Source organism: Sturnira hondurensis, unplaced genomic scaffold (assembly GCF_014824575.4).
Source record: "Sturnira hondurensis isolate 20B ecotype Veracruz unplaced genomic scaffold, ASM1482457v3 Scaffold0010128, whole genome shotgun sequence".
Classification (NCBI taxonomy): Eukaryota; Metazoa; Chordata; class Mammalia; order Chiroptera; family Phyllostomidae; genus Sturnira; species Sturnira hondurensis.
Genome location: NW_028082759.1, coordinates 3,604,456 through 3,611,622, shown reverse-complemented (window position 1 = coordinate 3,611,622; position 7,167 = coordinate 3,604,456). Strand labels below are relative to the sequence as shown.

Sequence of the window (7,167 nt, the reverse complement as noted above, 5' to 3'; positions counted from 1 at the left end):
GGTGACAGGTGACAGCCGTGGAAAGATGGTCCTGCAGAGGGACTTCCTGAGTGTGGAAGGGGCAGCAGCCCCTAGAAGGGTGGGGGGCAAGTCCAGCTCTGAAGTGTGGCCATGTGTGCACTGCACTGCCTTACCCAGGTCCAGATCCTTGGCCAGATCCTCTGTCTTTTTTTAAAAAAATATGATTTCAACCTTTTTTTATTTTGAGAAAATAATGTAATTCCTTTATTTGAAAAATGAAGCTGCCTCAGAGATCAGTGAAATCAACTGCTAGAATGGGGGTTCTTTTTAAAATGTGTTGCTGCCTGTCTTCAAACAGCTGTGGCTATATGCTCAGATGGAAAAACATTTGGCCAGAAAGCAGCAAATCAGTGTTTTTCAGGACAGAATTCAGCTCCCGAAGCTCCCGAGCCTCCATTTGTCTAGCTTTTATTTCTTCTGTGCGATGACATTTTCGCAGGCCCAGTTGTTGCCGTCCTGAGCCCTGTCTCCTTGGAGAGCTGAGCAGGGCCGGATCTGCCAGGCGTGGTCATGGCGGGTCCTTCTGGCAATCTCAGAGGCAGGGGCTTCGAGAGCACACCCTGCATATAGCAAAGATGCCTGTGCACTGGAACACAACTCAGCTTTTCTTCCTCCAATCATCTGGCTAGTTCCTGACCCACCTCTTCAAATCTTTTTTTTTGTTTGTTTGCTCTATCAATGACATGTATAAGAATATCAGTTTTTTTCAAAACAATTCCTGCAGTGTGGTCTGATTTTCCTCTGCCCGCCCATGCCTCACACATTCAGTTTAAAACCTTGTGATTGTACACCGTTGGTGTTAAAACCCTATGTGGTGTGATGTGGCTGATGTCTTCAGATGGGAGCTGCTTCCGGAGAGCAGAACTGCCCGGCATTATCCAAGGCCAGGGGAGGGAGCCCCGCCTCCTGGTTGGTGCACTTTTCAATTTACATTAAGATTGAGAGTAAGCCCACTCCCTCCTCCTCACTTACTCTGAAATATTTTACATGCCTGTTTTTAAAAACAGAATAAATTTAGTATCTATGGGACCCAACAAATAAGAGGCAATTTGATTATAGAGAATGTTCCATATTCCTATGCAAAGATCCCCAGAATTCTTTTCTAATTTTTAAAAATATCTTCAGTTACAGTTTACATTCAGTATTATTTTGTATTAGTTTCAGTTGTGCAGCATCGTGGTTAGACAGTCATATATTTTACAAAGTGTTCCCTCTGATATTTCCAGTATCTGCCTGGCACCATACTTAATTATTATAATATTATTGATTATATTTCCTCTGCTGTACTTTACCAGATCCTCTTTATTTGCCTAACATATCCATTGCCTAAACCTTTTTCACAGAAATTAAAATCATTCTAAAAAAATTGTTATACGTTTATCACTTTAGGAAATCACAATGGTAATTCACTGCTCTTGTTTATTCTAATTCATTGAATTACAAAAATGTAGCTGAATAGCCTTTAGCTTAGATATTTGACTTTATATCTCAAGAAAAACAACTTGCTGAATTCTTAACAAAATTTTATAGATGCTCTCAAACTGAAGACCTCACCCTAGTTTAGCCTAATCTATCTTGTCCTGTCTTCTTATAAGTATCAGTGAAGTGTCATCTTTGGAAAGAAAAATTTCCACCAAGTTTCAAATACATAAATCCCTCATCCTTTCAAGGCATTTTCTTAATGGTCCATAAGAAAACTACCTTTCATAAGACTATGCTAGAATTCTGTTAGCAGACTAATTCCAGGAGCACTTCTTTCTTTCTCAGGAAATTCTCAGGAGTTGTATTTGGGGCACTTACTGCAGTAATGGACTACTATTTCTTTTTTATTTTTAATGAAATGAGCAGGCAAAAAAGTGGTTTGACCTGGTACATAGTAAGGATTAGGGCAGCAGAGAGGCACCGCTCGGCTCAGATAGCACTCAGCTCCCGAGACACACTGTTGCTTCTTGTGTGGGTACAAGGTGCAGCTGTGCCCTGTCCTGGCTACCACAGTGCCTTTCACAGAGTAAGCACACAACACTGGTGCTTTCTCTCTGGTGCAGAGAAATGTTCAGGAGCAACACGGACCTCTAGGTCAGTGTGCTTGACCATTTATGTTTGGGGCTTTGTTTCATTTTATGCCAAGAATGCAATAACATTGTGAAAATAAAAAAAATTGTGGCATCTGGTGTCATCTTTGTATTTTAATAAATTGTTAAAGCCATTGCCTTTTTTTCCTGTGTGGATAAAGTTGCAGAGTTTGCTGTGCACACAGACTCCTCTAAAAGCTGGACATTACCTTAGACCGTAAGAATTTTAACATAAGGAACTAAATTAGGTATCTTTAGTATATTTGTGAAACATAATTAAATTGGTACCATGTTTTGACATCTTTCTCCTCCTTGATTAAATTAAAGCTATTTTAAAAATAAATCTAAAAAAACCCCAAACAACCCAAGAGAATGGAAATAGTGAGTCTGCACAATGGCTACGTTAAGTCTAGATTTATAAAGTGCTTTATTATTTAAAAGTTATCTTAAAATATACTAGTAAAGAAATCTGGGTTATCTAATAGAATATAAAAATTTCAACAAAATATTTCTGTTTGCTGTTACTATCACTGCAAGTAAATACTGCATCGAACATCCACAAAAATCCTTCCTTCCCTGAACCGCCACACCACCCGCAACACTGCCAGGGCCGAGGTGACAGAATACAACCCTCTTCTTCACTGCTTCCACTGCACCAGTAAAACCAGAAGTGAAATATGCTTTATACTACCTTCCTTAAGTTTCTGTTTCCTGTAAATACCAGGCTGCTTGTTTTTGTGGATTGTGTTTCATGAGTCTTCAGGATCTGTGGAACAAGAATTGACTTTCTGTTTCTTTTCTTTTTTTATTGTTGACACTATTACAGATGCCTCCCATTTCCTTCCCTTTGCGGCCTTTCAGCCAGCCCCCCAACGCCCACCTCCCCCCCCAGGTGCCTTCACCACACTGTTGTCTGTGCCCGTGGGCTGTGCATATATGCTTTTTTGGCTGATCTCTTCCAGTCCCCTGAAGGACTATCTCACATGGAATCCTGAACATGCGATATATTTCTTTAAATTCTACTCTAGAGTAAAAACATAATGATCCTTCCCTTCAAAACTGGCCACAAACACTATACCAAAGGGAAGACGTTAAAATGTTTCAATTTTATGAGATTTGTGATATTCAACCTTTTAAAATTAAAATATTAACTTGCATAACATCTGTTAAAGCTATGAAAGGTATACATTTACAATGACAGGTAGTTTTAAGTATCAGCCTTCGATGACAGTTTTGTGAATCCTGGTCTTTCTATCAGGAAGTTGGGCTCTAACTCCAGCTCTGCTAACAGTAGTTAATGATGAACTTCAGTTTCCTAACTGCAGGATGAGAGGTCCGGACTAGACTAGACTATCTCCAAAGCTGCTTCTCACTGTCAGTCTCCTCTTCTTACTTCACAGCCCCAGCCCAGTGGGATACAGGAGGCCGCATTGAGCACATTCCTTTCTGCTTCCGATTCTTTCTCCCGTATCAACTCCATGGTCCTAAACTTTCCTGGTTCCCCTGGTTCTCTTTCTCTGTCTCATTTGCACACCTTCCCCTGGCCCCCGCTGCCCCCTGGCCCTCTAAATCGTGGTATTTCCCACAATTCATGCTGTTATACTCGGTTTCACTTTCTATAGACTCTCCTTGTGCGGTCTCATAAGCTTCAGGCCTCCTCTAACTGCAGAAGTGTTTGTCTGAGTGCCTGCTGCACTTCGTACTTATGGCAGCGTGGGTCAGCATGGACAAAACGAATTTACCGTCTTCGACTCTTAATTTCCTCCCATTTGTTAATGTCACCGTCACTCACTGGTCATGCCTGTATTAGCCTGGAGTCCCTCCTTCCGTTCACCATGCTCACCCAACTGATCAACTCCTGGCCATTGCACTCCCCCCCCCCCGCCCCCCCCGCCCTCCTGCAGAATTCCTCGAATAAAGAACGATCCCAGCCTCCTTCTGCTCCCCTCGGCCAGGGTCTTGCTCTAGCAGGCAATTCCGACCATCTCTCTCCTGGGTTTGAAAGCTTTCATTGATTTCTCATGGACTACAGCATGGTACTGCGTGTGCAGCCTATAGGACCTCAGCGATATTGTAAAATCCTGGTGAATGTTTGCAGCTACAGAGGACATTATGCTGAATTTAAAGGCCTAAAAACAGGATGACATCTTATTTTCAAGCTTCCTATTATATTGCACAAAAACTGTTTCAATAAATTTAATAAAAATATCAATTGCATTAATAATATGAAAATAGAAATTATAAAAATAAAATTAAAAAATTTAACCACCTGGAAAATTTAAAATTTACCTTAAATTATTCTTGTGTGAAATATGGTATTTACATTGATACTGCCAAATATCTAGATAATGAAAATGAAAATTCGAGATATCAAAACTTATGTGACTGATCTAAAATGATATTCATAGAAAAAAGAATAGATCTAATCACATTTACCTACTAAAAGACATAGAATAAAATATTTAATTAAGCACTTAATCATATTTGAAATAAAGAGGATTACAGTGGTTGAAATAAATGTAAAAGTTAGATAAATAATAAAATTGACAAATAGAACCAAGAACTGGTACTTCAAAATAGTAATAATAATAAAATAGAAAACCACGCAGCAGCATGACCATACTTTACTAAAACCATCTGCAAAGTTATTGAATAGGAAGAGCCAATATTTGAAAGGAGTGAATTGTCCCTGAATTAAATGCACAAATTCAGGTACTGTCCAGTGAAAATTGTTGCTGTTGTTTGTTTATTTGCTTGGAACATGATAGACTTATTCTAAATTCATCCTGAAATGCAAACATAAGAATCACTTGGAATAACCTAAGCTAGAAGAGTAACAAGAGTGAATAAGCTAAACAATTTTAAGATATATAAAACATAGTAATTATGACTCTATGGTCCCACCATAAAAATATAATTCCATGACTCAGAGACCGAGTTGGGTACCTGTTGAAATTTGGCATACATTAACATTTCAGAACACTGAGGAAAAGGAAAAGTATTCAACAAATGGTGCTGAAATAACTTATAAGGTGTTTGGAAAACTAATGTAGCTAAATCTTCATCCCTCACTCTAAAATTGAGCCCATAAGGACTAAACATTTAAATATAAAACATAAAAACAAAAGTGCTAGAAAAAATCATGCAGTTTAAAAAATAATTATCTTGAAAATGTGACCAAAATCTATCTGTTAAAATGGAGTGTTTAATACTTATTCTAAGAATTAAATGTATGGTAACCATCAACAAAACCAAAATAAAAAACAAACTAGGAAAACTATTTAGCAATAATTACACCGTAGGCAAAGGGCTTAATTTCTTTAAAATACCAAGAGATTCTACAGTTTATAACTTTAAATCCCAAAAGTTCCTAGAAAAATTGGGAAGAGTAAGCAAGAAGCTCACAAAGAAGGCAATATGAAGAGTCAATATACATAGAAGTAATCTATTAATTCTGCCCCCAAATTAATGCAGATTTAGATGCACGTAGATGCTTAGACATCATGTTAGTCATACCACATTGGGCCTCACAAGAAAAATCCATTTCTTAATTATTGGCAACTGTGTGGAAAATTTGATAACAGGGTTAAAATTTAGTTACATTTTGCAAAGCGTTATGGCAGTTTCCTTCAAAATTTAAAATGTGTATCTATCCTGTGATATAATAATTCTACTATGATTATGCCTGGTAAATATATACATACAAGTTCAAAAAATATATGTGTAAGAATATTCATGGAAGCATTTTCTTTTACTGACAAATACCAGAAATCTCTGAGACCAATGCATGCATGTGTGTAAGACAGAAATAAATTAAGATGGGAAGAACAAGAGAATGAATAAGCCATGGAACTATTTAATGTGCTTTGCTGCTCTGCCTTTTGAACAAGCAAACTGCGTAAGAATGGACCCTTCTGGCCCTGCCGGATTGCACAGAGAATTTTCTGAGTTCACCTGAGTGGAATAGTCAGCCAATCACCGAGCTGGGGCTGCAGAATTAGTAAAATAACACAAAAGCCAATGAAAGTTATATTTTCTTGTTTTGATTTATGATCTCAAAACATCTTTTAAGGAGGAGAAACCCATTCCACAAAGCATGGGAGCGAAGTAGTGATCAGGCATTTAGAGTTTCTGCAGCCACCATGGGACAGAGCTCCACAGCTACACCAAAAGGCACACAGCATGTAGAGGGGGCCTGGAAAAATCCCCTCTGAGTAAAAGTGTCCAACCCCAAGGTGCCTTCAATCCTCCCCCATAGTAAAATGCACAACAGTTTTCTGGAATATTTTGTGAGATTTAGTTTTATATACATTTTCTTACCACACATGTAAGAAATAGATCACATTCCCATGTTAAAGTTGATGGTCTTATTATGAAGACCACATGTACACGTGACTTTGAATTTCAGACCCGAGGTCCTTCATAGGCAGCATCACAGGATGGTACAAGTGAAGAAACACAGCTCTAGAGGACTTCTGTAGTGTCAACAAAGAGAAAGGAAGATGATTTTGGACGATATCTCAGCTGACAACTGGGGCATTTTGGACATGTCCAACTTTCCTGGCTGCACCGAATCTGTCCCACGGTGAGTCTCCACTAGGCATTTCGGGGCTGCGTCAGGCTCCTTTGCTGCCTTGCTTCATGCCAGACGTTCACCTTAGGAACTAAACTATGGACCCACCCCCCTCGGGCCAGTCTACCGCTCATGGCAAAACCCATAAGAATCCGTGTTCAGAACCATCCGAGTGCTGCAAATGATTACTTAACAGCCTATTGGGAAACATTTAGCCTCTTGGTTGCAAAAAGGTCTTCAAAAGTAACAGGGCAAATAGTTCTAGGTCTCTGTGACCCAAAACGTCGAATGAAGTTGAAGAATTATTAGAGTATTTTAGAGAAACCTGAGGCCGTTCAGCCTAATGATTTAGTGATGATGTGTGTCACTGGGTTAGAGAAACATGTGGCTTGTAGCTTAGTATTTATTCAGTGACATTCACTGATGTTGGTTGTGCTGGGGGTGAGACTGCTTCCCTGTCCTGCATATTCTAAGGCAACATTTTAAACACTCCAAAAATAG

At 39.0% G+C, this 7,167-nt stretch overlaps 1 pseudogene; it reads right to left on the bottom strand.

The window, feature by feature from the left end:
- Window positions 1-252: 252 nt before the first annotated feature.
- Window positions 253-3,573, bottom strand: LOC118995308 (ADP-ribosylation factor-like protein 3; annotated as a pseudogene).
- Window positions 3,574-7,167: the final 3,594 nt, after the last annotated feature.